Source organism: Pelodiscus sinensis, chromosome 1 (genome assembly GCF_049634645.1).
Source record: "Pelodiscus sinensis isolate JC-2024 chromosome 1, ASM4963464v1, whole genome shotgun sequence".
Classification (NCBI taxonomy): Eukaryota; Metazoa; Chordata; order Testudines; family Trionychidae; genus Pelodiscus; species Pelodiscus sinensis.
Window position 1 is genome coordinate 300873537 of NC_134711.1, and position 18145 is coordinate 300891681.

The following is an 18145-nucleotide window of genomic DNA, read 5'->3' on the forward strand; positions in this document are numbered from 1 at the left end:
GGTTACAAAGAAAATAAAGATAGAAAATAGAAATAATGGTACCAAGTGACAGCTTAATCTTTAAAGAGCTCTAAGTCTATGTGTACACTTAAGACAAAGGACCACATCCAGGTACAATTTTTACCCCTTTCTGTGCCTCTCGACTCCAGCGTGTCAGGCCAGGGCCGGTCTCTCAATTCCTAGGAAAGACGAATACGAGGTGGGCATCCCCTTGGAACCTCAGGAGATCAAACACCTAACCTGACCAGCAGATAGATGGTAGATTGACACAGAGTAAATGTGCTGCTGGACCCATCTATATACCCCTGGGGGCCTGTATCCTCTTTCTTATCTAAGATGCCGAATTGTACTGGTCCGTTTTGTGGCGCCAGTTCTTACAAGCAAGTTTCAAGTTAATTTACACTTGCAAGAGAGATAACTAAATTGTGAATACTAGACATTTTTTTTACTGGGCGAGAGATTCCTCCCCCTGCGGATGGCTGTGTGTTTGTATCAATATGGGTTTGAGTCAAGGGCACTCCTTGGCAGCCTCTTGGTCAGCAATTGGAATATCTCTGTTTACAGCCATTCACGGTCACACAGCCTGGTCCTTCTGCTCTGTATGCCCTGCATGCTCCAGGCAAGCAAAAATGGATGTTACAAGGGGGGTTCCTGTCTGGCTACAAGACAGTAAAAATAAATGTCAATATCACCCAAAAGAGATATTAATTAAACAAATCTGATTGGGACATATCCTAAAGTTCTAGAAACTGAGAGAAGAATTCAGAGGATAGAAACTTCAAAATACTCTTCTTAAAAAGGTGATACACTTTCCATATGTTAAAAGGAAGATTACTTGCAGTCAGAGAAACTAGAAAAAGTGATAAATCTTCAATATTAGTAGACTCGGGAATACCCTGCTCTTGTATAATTCATACATTTTTCATCTTCATCAAAGTGAAGCCCAGACTAACAAGCTCAAATTGACAAGATTCCGTTTGGAGAGATTTTTATTGCAAAGCAAAGTCATCCCCAGTGAGAAGAAGAATGTGGTGAATTGGAATAACATTTCCATTCTGCTAGTTTAAGGCTAAATTCCACTGACCCTAGCTTCTATTTGACAGAAGCTGGGAATGGGTGACAGGGGGATGGCTCGCTTGATGATTACCTGTTCCGTTCAATCCCTCTGGGAACTGGCCACTGTTAGGATACTGGGCTCAATGGTCTGACCCAGCATTGCTGTTCTTTTGTTCTTATCTTTATTTATATCAAATAGCACCTTCCTCCATGAGTAGCTCCACTGATTTCAATGGTATTTGTGGAGTAAGGTGCTGCTCACAGTAGGTCTACATTTAAAATCCTGCATTGGCACAGCCATGCCGCTGTAGCGCTTAAGTGAAGATGCACAGGAGAGAAGTCTTCCATCAAAATCATTCATTTACCTCCCCCAGAGGTGGTAGTTTTGTGGGAGGGAGTAGCTCTCCTAGGGCATGTTACACTGCAGAGCAAAAGTTGAATTAAGCTATGTAACTTCAGCAATGTCAATTGTATAGCTGAAGTTGAAATAGCTACATCCAGCTTTTGGTGCTGTCTACGCAGCAGGAAGTCGAAGGAAGAACACTCTTCCTTCAACTTCCCTTATTTCTTGTGAAATGAGGGTTACAGAAGTTGGAGAAAGAAGTCCTCCAGCTCAACATTATTTTGAAATAATGGCTTGTAGTGTAGTTATTTTCGTTATTTCAAAATAACGTCAGTAATTCTGAAGTAATGCTGCTGTGTAGACGTACACACACTGACAGCGTGCTGCCTGCACAGGAGGTTAAGGTTGGTTCAATTACGTTGCTCAGAGGTGTGGATTTTCCCTCTGTGCACTGTAGTTATACCGACATACTAGGATTGTAGCATAGACCAGACCTAGTTTCTTATGAGAACTTTTATGCTGAGCTTTTAATCTACTTATAGAGCAGATACTGCTAAAAGGGAATCACTGAAGCAAATGAGGAAAATATTTATCTATCTACTTCCCAATTTAACACCAAGATTAATAGTGAGAAGTGTAAAAAAATCCCACACTACATTCCTCTTCCCCATGGGAGTTGGGTATGTATGGCGGGGGAAGGCTCTGCTCACACTCCACCCCAAGAATGCCTGCTGTAGGCTTTCTGGGGGCAGAGTGTTGCTGCCCCCAGCGTGCACCTTCCCTGGTGCTCTGGGACTGGGGAGGCCAGGCCTGGCCACATGGCATGCCCTTCTCCCTCCCCCGGTGTTCCAGGGCTGGAGAGGAAGGGCTGGGCTGTGCAGCTCAGCACTCCCTGCCTCCTCCCTCCCCGCGTGCTCAAGAGGCTGGGCTGGGCTTGGCTGAGCCGTATGATGCAATGAGCCTTACACCGAGGCTGGGGAGGCCGAGATGAGCACACACCCACTCCCCTTCACTCCCCGTGGTTGGAAGGAGGGAGCATGTGCAGGGAGTGGGGAAGAGGTAGGTGCCTAGAAGAAGGGGCAGGGCTGGAGGCTGTTTTCACCGCCCACCCGTGCTTTTCCTCTTTCTACCTCTTCTTTAGCAGCACAAAGGTGATCACATGGATGTGGAACAAAAAGGCTCCCTTAAAAGTAAAACAGAACAACTACTACAGACACTCCAAACTTCTCCTTTAACTTTGGACTCTGAAGTTCTACTGAACTTCTGAACACCAGATTTAGGAACTGACCAGTCAACCACACACCTCATTTGGAACCAGATTAAACAATCAGGCTGCAGTAGAGACAAAAAAGCAAATACACTGCAGTATTGTGTTAAAACACAAGCTACTAAATAAAGGGAGAGCAGCATTTTTCTTCTGCATGGTAAAGTTTCAAAGCTGTAGTAAGCCAATGTTCAGTTGTAAACTTTTAAAAATCACTAGCAAGTTTTGTTGGGAGTTATGAACAAGCTCCAGACCCAGAGGGGTTGGTTAGTAATGCTGAGGTTTTACTGTACTCAGCTAACAACACTGCAGAAAACAAAGATCTAGCCCTAGAAAAGGGTACAAGAAGAAAAATACATCTGAAATGCTTCCCAGCTGGCTCCCTGCAGCAATCATGGCTGGAGTATTGAGCAGGGCTTTTAACCCTCCTGTCCCAGGCTCCTTTGGTGTCAAGTAGTCCCGACTTGCTCAAAATGGCCACCAGCTGGGTCCCTACAGTCATGGGCAGTGGGTGAAGGTTCAGCTAGGGAAGGCAAGCTCCAACCACACCTCTTCTGGTTGCATTAGGAGGAACATTGTCAGCAGACCTAAATAAGGGTATGTCTACACTACCCTCCTAGTTCGAACGAGGTGTACCGGTAGTTCGGAATAGGAATCCTAGTCCGAACTACTTAGTTCGAGCCCCATGTAGCCTCGCTGCACGGGGTTCGAACCAGCGGGGTTTTAAAAATGACAGCTCCCCGCTTATGCAAATGAAGCCCGGGAAATTCAAATCCCGGGCTTCATTAGCAAGTGCGGTATGCCTACATTACCCCGCTAGTTCGAACTAGCGGGGTAGTGTAGACATACCCTAAGTGATTATTCCCCTTTATTTGGCTCTGGTGAGACCACATCTGGAGTACTGCGTCCAGTTCTGGGCCCCCCATTATAGAAAAGATGTGGACACATTGGAGAAGGTCCAGCAAAGGGCAACCAAATGATTAGGGGGCTGGAGCACATGACCTATGAGGAGAGGCTGAGGGATTTGGGCTTATTTAGTCTGCAGAAGAAAAGAATGAGGGTGGATTTGATAGCAGCCTTCCACTTCCTGAAGGGAGGTTCCAAAGAGGATGGAGAGAGGCTGTTCTCAGTAGTGACGGATGGCAGAACAAGGGGCAATGGTCTTAAGTTACAGTGGGGGACGTCTAGGTTGGATATTAAGAAAAACTATGTCACTAGGAGGGGGGTGAAGCACTGGAATGGGTTACCTAGGAGGGGGTGGAATCTCCATCCCGAGAGGTTTTTAAGTCTCAGCTTGACAAAACCCTGGCTGGGTTGATTTAGTTGGGATTGGTCCTGCCTTTGACAGGGGACTGGACTCGGTGACCTCCTGAGGTCTCTTCCAGCCGTAGGATTCTATGATTCTCTATGATTCTGCTTGAGGCCCCACCTAGCTAGAAACCTCCTCTCGATGGAACCAAGCCCAGCCCCAACCCCAGCCCTGAGCGTCTCCAGGGATAGTGTCCCCCATCCCAGTGAGTGTTATGGCTCTGCCTTTCTCAGGTTTCCAGAGCACCTGGTGGCTGGAGACCAGGGCAGCTGTGCCACAGCCCATTCCTTCCCAGACAGCTGGAAGCCGGGCTACCTCACTGTGTCCCCAGCCCTCCTGGGCAGTTGGGCAGCAACAGTGCATCCCCAGCCTTCCCATCTCTATGTTACCAGATTCCCAAGTCTACAGTGGTCAAGAAAATCTCTGAGAAGACAGTGTTCTCACAGTAGGTTTTCTACTATGACACCCTCTGAAAGAAGAGATTATTCCAGGGTGGGAGCAATTATTAGAAAACAGATGGCTGTCAAGAGGGAAAGTAGCTCTGTCGACAGAAGGCGGCACACCAAAATAGCGCAAGTGAGAGAGCAGCAGCTTTAAGCCTTACAAGCAAGACCAAAACAACCTGCCCTTCAAAAATATGTTGCAATATTGCACTTGTATCATTCTAATAGGAATTACAAGTGTCTAAATATAAGAAGACGTTATTTCTACTTGTCATTTTCACAATTGTCAGTACCGGCCCAGGAGTTTGTCTCTGCAGAGAGGAAACCACAGAATCTGCTACTAGCAGCTGTCAAGGCCAAATCCCCACTCTGGCATGATAAATGCAGAAGTGGGGGCCTGCAAAAGTACCCCACAACCTTATCTTTCCAGGCTTTGGTATAAAACTTCCCTCCAAAATCTTAAAAACCTAGATTTTGGGGATAAAAATCCACTGCCACCACCCAAGTAATGATAAACCCAGGGAAGAGATCATTCGGGAAATTTCAGTCCTAAAGTAAAACCAGGACACAAAAAATTAACCAATACCAGGTTAATCAAAAAAGAAAGAGAAAGAACTTTTATTATCATCACAATACTCCTGTTACAAGCATAATGATTAGATGGAAAAGTCACCAATTAATAAACTTATGGGGAATTCCACCATGGGCCAAAACTTAGTTACAAAGGAGAGAAAACCCCATTTTTAAATGCACAGACATCAGATTCCCATTCCCAAACCATAAAACAATAAAACAAAAAACGGATTTATCTAAACTTTACCCTACTCACAGATAGTGAAAAGTCTTTTCTTGGAGAGAGAGACATGTCTGTCTCCCTCAGTATCTGGAGAGAAACTGCCCAGAGACAAAGGAGGGAAAACCCCCCAATTTCCTGTGTCTCAGTTTGAAATCCCTATTTGCATTTTTATTGGCTGAGCAGATACCTGGCTAGGTACAGTTAACCCCTTAGTCCCGAGGCTGTTGCCCATCGCTTATGGTCATGACAGCGGCAAACAAGCCTCCCTTGCAGTAGTCACTGAGGCATACCCTGCACTAGCACTAGGGGACAGATCAGTGCAAAGCAGCTCAAAAGCTGGTGTAAAGCAAAATCTCAGGAGGCATAAGGAAATCATTGCCAACGCCGTGTCCTCCATTTCCTTTCTGCCTCCCAGTCTGCACAACCCATTCCAGTTTGCTGAAAGTCTGCACAGGCAGTAAATGACTGATATAGGAGTGTATGGTGATCCCACTGATGCTCCATAGGACTCTGCCATTAGCAGGGCCAGATTATCACTTCTGGGGGTCCAGGGCTATTAGATTTTGTGGGGCCCCAGAGGGGCCAAAATGAGAGGTTCAGTATGCAGGAGGGGGCTGTGGGTTGAGACAGGAAGATGGGGGCTGGAGGGGATGAGGACTCTGACTGGGGGTGTGATCTCTGGGATGGGTCTGGGGATGAGGCATTTGGGTTTCAGAAGGGGGCTCCAGGTTGGTTCCAAGGTGTTTGGCATGTGGGAAGGCTCTCACAACAGGAGATTGGGGTGGGGGTGGGGTCTAGATGGGAGTTAGGGACTTTGGGTGCAGGAGATAGCTCAGGGTTAGGGCAGGGGGTTGGGGTGTGGTGCGCTTACGTGGGGAAGCTCCCATTTGATGGTGGAGGGAACAAGTGGGTCTGCGTGGCCCAGACTGCCCCACATTCGCCTGCAGGCACCACTCCCTGCAGGTCCCACTGGCTGCAATTCCCAGACAATGGGAGCTGTGGGGACAGAACACCCAAGTGAGTGCAGCATGGGGACAGAGCGTCCAGGCGCTCATAGCAAGGAGGCAGCTGAGGAACAGCAGCGCATGGAAATGCCTCCTCTAACCTGCCAATAGAGCGGCTCGGAACTGGGCTTCAACCCAGACCCACCCCCCAACCACTTAGCCCCGGGTCACGGGCTGCAGCGCCTAAAGCCTCTTTCTTAATCCAGATCTGGCCATCAGCATAATTTAGAAGAGCTTGTAAGATTTTAGGTCTGGGGAAGCTAAAAGGAGGTATAAGTCTGGTCTACATTTAAAAGTTAGTTGCATACAGACATGGTACTCACTGCAGACAAGCCCTACACATTGTAGCTATGCTGATCTAAGCCCCGAAGTGGACACAAAAATACTTCCTTCAGCATAGCTACTATTGCTTGACAGACAGGGTGGCCCGTTTTGTTTGGATGTATTTCTGGAGGTTTCATCATGTGATGTAATCTTTAATTAAAGATTAAATTTTAATTCCTGAAGACTCTGGACCAATTCTGGAGGGTTGATCACCCTAGTGTCAGATCCTTTAGGAACTGTGTACGTGATGGTGCTACCATGGCATAGCTATGGTGCTGTAGCTCCCAGCCTGAAAACATGGGTGTAGACTCACCTTGCCTGCATTCCAGTTGAAGATGGTCACAGCTGACAATCCATCTTTTAATCTGTGGTGTTCTCTGAGGGAACCTTGGTATAGCTAATGCAGCTCAGAGAGCTCTAACATTCCAGTCCAGGGATGGGTCACCTTCATATGAAAATAGTGGTGTGGTCTGTCGAGACTACATTGTTAGAATGGCTGCAATCGTCTCCATTTATGCTACATACACACAACTCTCCAACTTTGGAGAAGTATCTAATGCAGTCCTGAGGAAGAGATGTTCCCATTTTCCCACTAGCCAAGTATAAGGACATTTTAATCTACCTTCAGCAGAGCCTTTGAAACAACAGAAGTATAGTACAGACTGATGGTGCAGTGGGACAGGCACTGTGTATGCTACTACACTTTTTGATCATACAGTCTTAAGACTGATTAAAGTATCAAAGTTCAGATATGCATCTCCAGTACCCATCCTGTTAGCAATGAAAAGAACATGTGTTCATACCACAGAGTTCCTTGGAAATTAAACATATATGTGCACTGCAGGAAGAGGTGTCTTACAATAAAAGCAGAGGCCTGGAATCAAGACCCCTGCTTTCTCTTCTCGTCTTTAAGGGTATTTCTACACAGCAAAGTTATTTTGAAATAACAGCCCTTATTTCTACACAGCCAAACCGTTATTTTGAAATAAATTTGAAATAGCAGAGCGCTTATTTCGAATTCAGTAAACCTCATTCTACAAGGAATAACACCAAATTTGAAATAGTTATTTTGAAATAAGTGCTGTGCAGACACTTATTTCAAAATAGGGGGACTCCAGCCTTCCCAGAGTGCCCTGGAGGCCACTCCGGCCTCAACCAAAAACACTCCTCTCCCTCCCCCGAGCCATTAAAGGGGTAGACTCTGGCCACAGTGCCTGTGCCAGCTCCAGGCCTGCCAACCCAGAGCCAGCAGTCACTGCCCCTGACCCAGTGGCCCCAAAACATGAGCCAGCAAGCCACTGGCAGCCAGCCCTCCACCACTCGCCAGGAGCAGTCTGCCAGCTCCCAGGAGCCTGACAGGGCCTGGAAAAGGTGGGTACCTTCCTGGTCCAGGGTGGAGATCATGGACCGTATTCAGGTTTGGGGGAGATGCCCCCAACGTCCATGATCTCTGCACAAGATGGAGGAACACAGCCGTTTATGGCAGGATAGCTGCCAGCTTGGCCACCAAAGGCCACATGCGAACCCAGGAGCAAGTTTGCATGAAAATCAAGTTGGTCTTGAAAGACCCCCAACCCTGAGTGCTGAGCTTCCCCTTCCCCTTCTTCCCCTTGTTTCCTCCTTCCAGCTCCTTCCTCCTAAGTTTCCCCCTCCCCTCTCCCACCCTCTCTTCTCCCCTCTCCTGCCTCCTTTCCCCAGTCTCACCAGAGTTTCATTCCCGCCCCCCCCCCCAGTTTTGTTAAATAAAGAGAGTTTGTATTCATGAAAATACATGTATTTTATTTGACATCAGGAAGGGGGGTTAGGGAGGGGTACGTGGAAGGATGTGAAGGAGGAATGAGGCACAAGTCCCCAGTGGGGCAGACCAGGGAGGCTCTTAGTGCTCCTCAGGGTGGAAGCTCTCCTGCAGGTCCTCCTGAATACTGACAGCCCCCCGATGGACCTCCCAGATGGCAGCCTGCAGAAAGTGCAGCCAGGCTCACAGCAATGTGTCCAAGAGAAGCACCAGAGTGCCCAGGGTCAGCTCTGGCTCCATGTTGCAGAGTGCTGTGGTGTCCCAAGTGAGGGCAACCAGAGCACGCAGAGACAAAATGCTTTGCTGTCCCTCATCAAGGTTGACAAGCAAGCCGGGAAACCTGAGAACTGGCTGGCCGGGGGAGTGGTGGGGTCCCTTTAAGCACAGACCTCAGATAGCCTCAGGTAGCAGCCCCACACAGTAAGTCCTGACCTGGGGCCCTGCTGGAACTGGTTCCGGCAGGCCTTAAATGCGATTCAGAGGCCACTCAGTGTGGACGCGCTATTTTGAAATAGCAAAATGCTATTTCGATATGCATTTTGTGTGTAGACGCGTTATTTTGAAATATCTTAGAACATAAGAACATAAGAACATAAGAACGGCCGTACTGGGTCAGACCAAAGGTCCATCTAGCCCAGTAGCCTGTCTACTGACAGTGGCCAGCACCAGGTGCCCCAGAGAGGGTGGACCGAAGACAATGATACGATTTGTCTCCTGCCATCCCTCACCAGCCTCTGACAAACAGAGGCCAAGGACACCATTTTATCCCCTGGCTAATAGCCTTTTATGGACCTAACCTCCATGAAATTATCTAGCTTCTCTTTAAACTCTATTATAGTCCTAGCCTTCACAGCCTCCTCTGGCAAGGAGTTCCACAGGTTGACTACACGCTGTGTGAAGAAGAACTTTCTTTTATTAGTTTTAAACCTGCTCTTATATCTTATTCGAAATAACTATTTTGAAATATCTTATTTCGAAATAACGATCTTATTTAGACATACCCTAACAGACTTCCTGTATAACCTTGGAAATATCCCCTATCCTCTCTGCTTGAGTTTCCTCAGCTGTAATATGGTAATGACAACACCTTTCTCCCCTTCCAAGGGCATTATCAGGCTATATTCCTTAGTACCTGGAAGGTGCTTTTAGACCCTTTGGTGGATGGGATGAGAAGCGTGAAATTTTATTCAAATTTTATTCCCCTTCGCAGGTATTTAAAAAAAAAATAAGGATCAAGTATTGAAAGGCTTAAAAGCACAAAGGAAACTGGAAACCTTATTTTAAGCTGTGTTTTTTCTTATCTAATGGAACATCATGATTCTTTACTAGCTACCTAATGCCACGAGAGAGATTATAAAGATATTAATGTAAGCAAACAGATCAAACTTGAAATGCAAGGACTGAGGCAATCTGTGCAGGTTGCTAATGAGATGCCAACAACCCTGATTGTTAAACTTATTCATAAGGGAGTCATTGGAGACTGTGCAATACCGTCTGAGCACTGCCAATAATGCGCTATAGAAAGTGCTGCTAATATGAGCTGCAAGTGATTACAATTATAGCAGTGAGTCTTAGTTGTTCAGGGATAGCTTCGAATAATATAATTTAAAATTAAATATTTGTGCAGCTACACCAACAGCCAGACTCTCCTCACAGTTTCTCTTCCCTGCTATTCTTTTCTGCACATCAAGTGTAGTTACACAGGGAAAGAAAAAGTATAACTCATTCCCTTACTTTGCTCTACTATGATTTTAAATGTTTTATATTGCCCAGCTGGAGCAGGTCTTCTGTTATCTGCTCTTCAGCTTGGACAAGGATTGTGTAGACTCTCTCTAGAATGGATACAAGACAAACACAAGATTGACTATTTGATCAGTTTCTATTTACTTTATTGAATTTGTACTAGACATGGTGATATTAATGTAATCTACAGATATGAACACACCATAGATGAACTCACAGTTTTTAAAGAGAAACAGCCTGGCAGCCACTTTTCTGAGCAGTGTGCAGGGCTGTGGGACAATCAGGGGAACCTGCCTTGGGCTCCCTGCTGGGTCTGCGGGCCAGATCTGGTGGCTTGGTGGGCCAGATTTAGACTGCAGGCCTTATTTTTCCCAGGCCTGACATACAATCACACAGGCTGCATCTACACTGGCATGATTTTGCAGAAATACTTTTAACGGAAAAGTTTTTCCATTAAAAGTATTTCTGAAAAAGAGCGTCTAGATTGGCAAGGATGCTTTTGCGCAAAAAGTGCTTTTGGGCAAAAGCATCCATGCTAATCTAAACGCGCTTTTGCACAAGAAAGCTCCGATGGCCATTTTAGCCATTGGGCTTTCTTGTGCAAAAAATTAAGTTGCCTGTCTACAATGGCCTTCTTGCGCAAGTATTCTTGTGCAAGAGGGCTTATCCCTGAATGGGAGCATGAAAGTATTTGCGCAAGAAGCACTGACTTTGTACATTAAAAAGTCAGTGCTCTCGCGCAAATTCAAGCGGCCAGTGTAGACAGCTGGCAAGTTTTTGTGCAAAAGCGTCTGCTTTTGTGCAAAATCTTGCCAGTCTAGATGTACCCACAGTGTTTGGATGAGTTCAGCTCTTAGTTGGCTGAAACTGAACTCTTTATCTGTGAGAAACTGTGGTGGTACTGGTGGGCAGAGAGGAGTGCTTCGAGGAGTTTGTAGCCACAGTGCTATCTCCATTGATCTAAGTTCAAATCCACAATTGACTTCCTCACTGATGCTGAGCTCTCACATAGAAAGCCTTACTTGAAGTTGTTGCTTACTGATTCATTTGGCTCAGAGACTCCATCCCATCCTGTCAGGCAAAGCCCTGACCTCAGTCATTCATGTCTTTGCCACCTCTTGGCTGGACTACAGCAATATTATATCCCTGGGCATGAAAAACGGAGCACTTAGGAAATGCTAAGTAGTGCAAAATGCTGCAGCACAACTCCTCAGCAACACAAGCTACTGTGAGCACATCACACCTATCCTCCCCTGTCTACACTGGCTTCCCACAAATCAAGCTCAGGATCTTGGTTCTGATCTTCAGAGTGCTGCATGGCCTGGGCCCAGGACATCTAAATAGACTGTAGATGACAATTCCATTCTTCTGGCATAAGAGAAGCTCAGCTGTGCGGGAGACAAAATTCTCTTAGAGGGCATCCCAAGTCTGCAGAATGAGCCCTCCCAGCCACTAAGGATGATCAGAAATCTCACCATTTTCTGCTCCAAGTGCAAGCTACGTTTCTTTGACTTTGCCTTCTCTAACATAATCCCACCAGCCTGAGCTGTCCCTCACACTATGATGCTAATGTCGAGCAACAAGCATCTGACAGGGGCTGCATTTACAAAGCCATCTACAGACCTGAACAGCTCCCAACTGAGTTACATGAATAATTTCCCAGTCATTCTGAACTGTCAAGAATAGTAATAGAAATGTAGCTGTGTTAGTCTGGTCTAGCTGACACAAAAGACAGGACTATGTAGCACTTTAAAGACTAACAAGATGGTTTATTAGATGATGAGCTTTTGTGGGCCAGACCCACAAAATTTTCTTCCACAATTTGATCTGAGGAAGTGGGTCTGGCCCACGAAAGCTCATCACCTAATAAACCATCTTGTTAGTCTTTAAAGTGCTACATAGTTCTGTCTCTTGTTTCATCTGAACCATCAAGAGAAAGGAATTGGCCAATTCCCCTCAGCTCCTCACCTTATGCCCCAGAACTCTACAGTCTTCCACCACTCAAAGCTTCCTTGGGCATCGTAAGTTCAGTAAGTAGTTTGCCAGTCTCTCAGTGTAGAGTGGACACACTAGCCTTTGTAATCAGACCTGAGATTTCCCAAGTACTTTGACCGAAAAAACACCCCCATTGTTTTCTGTAAAATATAAAACAGATTTATTATTATCTATGGAAAGATAGCTATATTTCAATAGCACATAAAGCAGCTCTTCCTATACAATGATAATACATACAGTCCAACAGGATATTAATGCAAACAAATCAAAATTTAAAAATATACCTTAATGCATACTTTGTACAAAACAAGTATATGAACATGGGGGAGTTCCAGGGTGCTACTTTGCGGTACAGAGTGTCACAGTACATTTATAAAACAAATAACCTACCAAAATTAAAAAAAAAAAACAGCACTTGCTTCTCCCTCTGCAGAGAGGATTAGAATCAGCATGTGACAAATGAGGAATCATGTTACTTCGTACACTTCTGGTAGGTGCTCTGTGTGAGTTTAGTCTAGAAACCTCTATAGAATAGATCAAGTCATTATGATTAAATACGCCAGATCATGGGTGCCTTATTTCTAATGCATACATGCAAATGGGCCACTTTAAGTTATGCTTTACCATAGATTCAAGTCTACTGGTATTTTGAAGATGGAAAGATTTAAAACTATAAATTGGTCACATACTTAGAAAATAGTTATGGAGAATGTTTAGTTGTTTCTTTTTACTACACTAGTTCACCTTTTACCTTATTGGGAGTTTATGCTCTCTCAGTAGTCTGCCACTTTAAATCTTTAGAGATGTTATTATGCTGTCAAGATTAAATGATAGAAATGTAGCTGTGTTAGTCTGGGGTAGCTGAAGCAAAATGCAGGACAATGTAGCACTTTAAAGACTAACAAGATGGTTTATTAGATGATGAGCTTTCGTGGGCCAGACCCACTTCCTCAGATCAAATAGTGGAAGAAGGAAGTGGGTCTGGCCCACGAAAGCTCATCATCTAATAAACCATCTTGTTAGTCTTTAAAGTGCTACATTGTCCTGCATTTTGCTTCAAGATTAAATGAGACAATGACCTACATGTGAGTCTATGGAGATAATTTTTGATGTTAACTTATGGTGGCCAGAAAGCATTTGGAGTTAGATATGGAAAGCCACAGAGGTAATCTAGACTACCCACTCTATGTAGAAAAGTTAATCCCCAGGCAGAAGATGTATCAAATATTGAGTTCAAATGACACTGGTCAAGCAATCTTTGCAAATTTTAAGTCAATAGCGATGTTAAGATAATGGATAAAGTGATACCAGTACAAGAAACCAGGGCACACAATATAATAAAACTGCACTTCATCTCAAACACCCCAAAAGATGTTGGCTGACTCACTGAAACATGTTGAAACTATCTTTTCCCCTGAAGAGGGAGATCAAAACAACATCTGATTGCTACTCAATGCAGTATATCTTGAGGGTTCCACTATACCAGGGTTTTATTCCCCTTTCCTGGCCCCATTTAATTTCTATGTCTACACTGCAGGGTTTTTGCACAAAAATGGCCATTTTTGCACAAAAACCTGCAGAGCGTCCACACCTCAAGGAAATCGACATTAAAAAGGCAGAACAGAGGGTTTTTTGAGGCATAGGTAAGCTTCCTTCTACAAGGCATAACTCCTTTTTGCACTACAGCTGTTGTGCAAAAAGGCATGTGTGGATGCAGGGGTTTCTTGTGCAAATAGAGCCTATCTGAAAAAGCTTTCTTGTGCAAGAGCGTCCATGCAATTTGGATGCTCTCTTGCACAAAAACACATCGCAAAAGCGATATGCTTTGAGGTGCGGACAAGCTTTTGCGCAAAACGTTTTTGTGCAAGAACTCTTCCACTAAAGACTTCTTGAGCAAAAACCCCGCAATGTAGACGTAGCCAGAAGCAGTATGGCATCCACAAAGGGTAAAGCAATTTGTTACTATCTATATTTCCAGACCCTTAAAATGTGTGTATTTTTCTCTCCAGTGACAATCCAGTGTTGTCATAGCTATGTACTAAACAACCTCCCTTCACACTACCACAGATACTTAAAAAAGCTCCCTCTTCCTACCTTGAAGATCTATAATTTGATAAACAAATAAGAAAGCACTTTTACAATATGTACCCTAGGATTGGGGACATCCGGTTGTATAGGTATCCAAGGCAGTTACAAAGCATTATTGTGTGTGGAAAGTGCATAAAATGAAGAGAAGACAAGGTGCTTGGCGGCTGCTTTGAATGCAGAGATGGCAGAATAGTATTAGTCAAATAATCTAGTGTGATGATACATTTGCAAATAACTTGTTAATTCTTCGCTCAGCTGTCAGACAGTGAGGTATGAAAGTGGTAATGCAGCTGACTCTCAGACTTGAATAATATCACCTGTTAAAGTGTTTTTATATTAATCATCAGGATCCCACTGTCGGCAGCTATTTCCACAGCAGTGTTTTGTATGTGTTTCAGATAATTGCCCTGTTTCAGAGTCCTACCCTTGTGTTCCTCGGAGAATCCTTGAACTGTCTGATCCCTATTATCACCCTCTTCATCCCAGTGGAAGCTCTGATTAATGAAGAACCTTTCTGTAATTACTATAGTAGGTTTATTATTGCTTCCAAGATTTTACATGTTAGAAACTTCTGATCATAAAGCAGTGGCTTCTTTTGAGGTTCATACAACATAGATGGATCCCTCTGGAAAAGAACATCCTCAACAGGAAACCTTTATTAAAACTGAGTTGAACACAAGCTCATATCATTAGCTGCAAAGAGAACAGTGAGGCTTCTGCAATGAACAAAGCACTCCCTCTTCACTTTACCGTCATGGTGGAACAGTCATGAGGAACTAGTATTCGGGACTGTTTTATGATAACAGGCATTGTAGTTTGGACTTGTGGGTAATAAGTTATAATTAGATTTCAGTTCTTAACGATTGAGAAAGAAGCACTTTGAGCAGATTCAGAGTATTTTGAAATAATGAGAGGATTACTATGTAATTCTAAGTAGTTGGGAGTACAGCATCTACCAGCAGACAGTGTTAGAAGTGAGAATTTTAGAAGGAAAGTAAACTACTGATGCAGAAGTAAAATACTGAAAAGTCATGGAAGTCAGGAGAGATTCCAGAAGATTGGAAAAGGGAAAATATAGTGCCCATCTATAAAAAGGGAAATAAAAACAATCCAGGAAGCTACAGACAAGTCAGTTTAACTTCTGTGCCAGTGAAGATAATGGAGCAAATAATTAAGGAATTCATCTGCAAACATCTGGAAGATAATAAGGTGATAGGTAACAGCCAGCATGGATTTGTAAATAACAAATCATGTCAAACCAATCTTATAGCTTTCTTTCATAGGATAACAAGTCTTGCAGATAATAGAGAAGCAATATGTGGTAGGCCTAGACTTTAGTAAAGCATCTGATATAGTCTCGCATGACCTAGATGGGGCTACTATAAGGTGGGTGCATAACTGGCTGGATAACCCATTCTCAGAGGATAATTATTGATAGTTCACAGTCATGCTGGAAGGGCATAACAAATGAGGTTATGAGTCAGTGTGACACTGTTGCAAAAGGATCAAACATGATTTTGGGATGCATTGACAGGACTGTTGAGAGCAAGACATGAGAAGTCATTCTTCCACTCTTCTCTGCGCCGATTAGGCCTCAGTTCGAGTATTGTGTCCAGTTCTGGACACCACATTTCAAGAAAGATGTGAAGAAATTGGAGAAGGTCCAGAGATGAGCAACAAAAATGATTAAAGATCTAGAAAACTTGACCTATGAGGGAAGACTGAAAGAACTGGACTTGTTTAGTTTAGAAAAGAGAAGACTGAGAGGAGACATGATCGAAGTTTTCAAGTATGTAAAAGGGTGTTAGAAAGAGGAGAGAGAAAAATTTATCTCTTTGGCCTCCGATAATAGAGCAAGAAGCAATGGGCTTAAATTGCAGCAAGGGAGGTTTAGGCTGGACATTCAGAAAAACTTCCTGTCAGGCTGGTTAAAATAATAACTGGAATAAATTGCCTAGGGAAGTTGTGGAATTTCCACCACGGGAGAGATTTAAGAGCAGGTAGGATAGTTATCTATCAGGAATGATCTAGATGGTGCTTGGTCCTGCCATGAGGGCAGGGAACTGGACTTGATGACCTTTTGAGGTCCTTTTTAGTTCTAGTAGTCAATGATTCCTCAAAATTCTAGTTAAAAAGTATTCATTGATAAAAATGTTGAGATAATTAATCCAGTCTGACAAAAATTAACTTCCCCAATGCATGAGATGGGGTAATTTTTTTTCTTGGTAGGCAAGATATTATTAGTTTCCTCATTATAATTTGAATTGAAGACCCACCACGACAGTGGCTCTAATGATTTCTCTCTGAAAAGAACTCACAATGGTTCTTCAGGGATTCATATTATTCCTGGTTTTCTTCAGTTTTGATGTGGGACCACTCGGGAGAGAGTGTGAGCCACCATGGCACAAAACCTTAGTATCCTTTGACTCATCGCAAAGCTTGTATGAAAAACTACAATAAGTTGCCAAAAGTGCCTTTTCTTCATCTGCAGCTTGCTAGAAGATCCATTCCTTCCTCCTGGATTTGGATTTGGCCACAGTGATCCATGTGTTTATCACCATCAAGCTGGATTACTGTAACCGATTGCATCAGAAGCTGAATGTGAAGATGATGCATAGTCTCCAGGTGGTACAGAATGCAGCTGCCTGCCTTCTCCACGGCTTAAGGCACCATGAGTACAGCATGCTTTTCAATTGTGACTGTGGTATTTTCCCAAATTAATGCTGAGTTTTCTTTTAATAAAAGCATTTGTTACACAGTCTCGGTACTTGAGAGAGGAGCACTCTGCAAGCATTGAGGCACCAAGGGTGGTGTTTAGTTTTCCCAGATTACTGAGTAGGATCTCAAGCTAGTTCTGTTTTGTTACAAGGCACCCCTAGATATTGAACACAGCCCTTGTTGCAACTGACTCCACTTAGAGTAGCGGTTCTCAATTCGTTTCAGTCCACGGACCACCAGGCCAATCAAAAAATTTTCGTGGACCACCTCTAGCACTTGTAGCACAGGATGAACGACACAGCAACCGCTCAGCACGACGGCGGCAGCTACACTGATTCTCAGAGCCTCAGATGGAAGTTACTAGCAACACAATGAGGTTGCATCCTAGGTGACACTATGGATGATGCACCGCATGCTTATGAACAGAGTATAAAACAGCCTAACGGAGGTGCCTGCTCATGCCGTGTGACTTTGGACAATGTTCCTGTGGACCACTGAAAAAGTGGATCACCAGTTGAGAACCACAGACTTAGAGAAAGGGTTACACATGCAAGAACTGGGGACAAAGCATTCTCTCTCATGGGGATCCAGTTATGAAACCAACTTCCAGAACAGATCAGGCAAATCTTGCATCTGACTATCTTTAGGAAATGTTGTAAAGCCTTTGTCTTTAAGAAACTTTCTATGAAAAACAATACTTGAAAGTCAAATGCTTTTTATTCCTAAAGCCTTCTCTACCCCTTTGCCCCAAAAAACAACAAAAGGACATCAAGAGCCGAGTTCTGTCTCCAAAAAAGACATCCTAATGTCTCCATGAAGTCCACTGGGAATGTACCTATTAGTTTTACATGGAAGGCATTGCACTCAGACATATATTGCTTCCCATCACAATTGTAAGATAATTATGGAAAGTAGGTGAGTAGATTGAAAATGTACCAGGCAGATACAAAAGAACAATTAAGGTCAAAATAAATCAACACAAGAGGACATGCTAAGTACTACTGTTGGCAATGCCAGAATTTTGCTCTATGAAAATGGTGCTGGCCAGAAGGAGAATCACTTCCTGCCCCTCCCATTTGCCATGACTGGTGATCTGCAGCCAATGAGAGCTGCAATCTTCCCATATTTACGGAGGTGGAGGTAAATATAGAGGTGGGGGCCCATTAGGGCCCATGCACCAGAATTTGCCCACCCCTGCCTGAGAAGCACTTAGGATAGAGCAGTGCTGGGCAGACTTGAGGGAGCTGAGCCAAGAGAGGCTTTGACC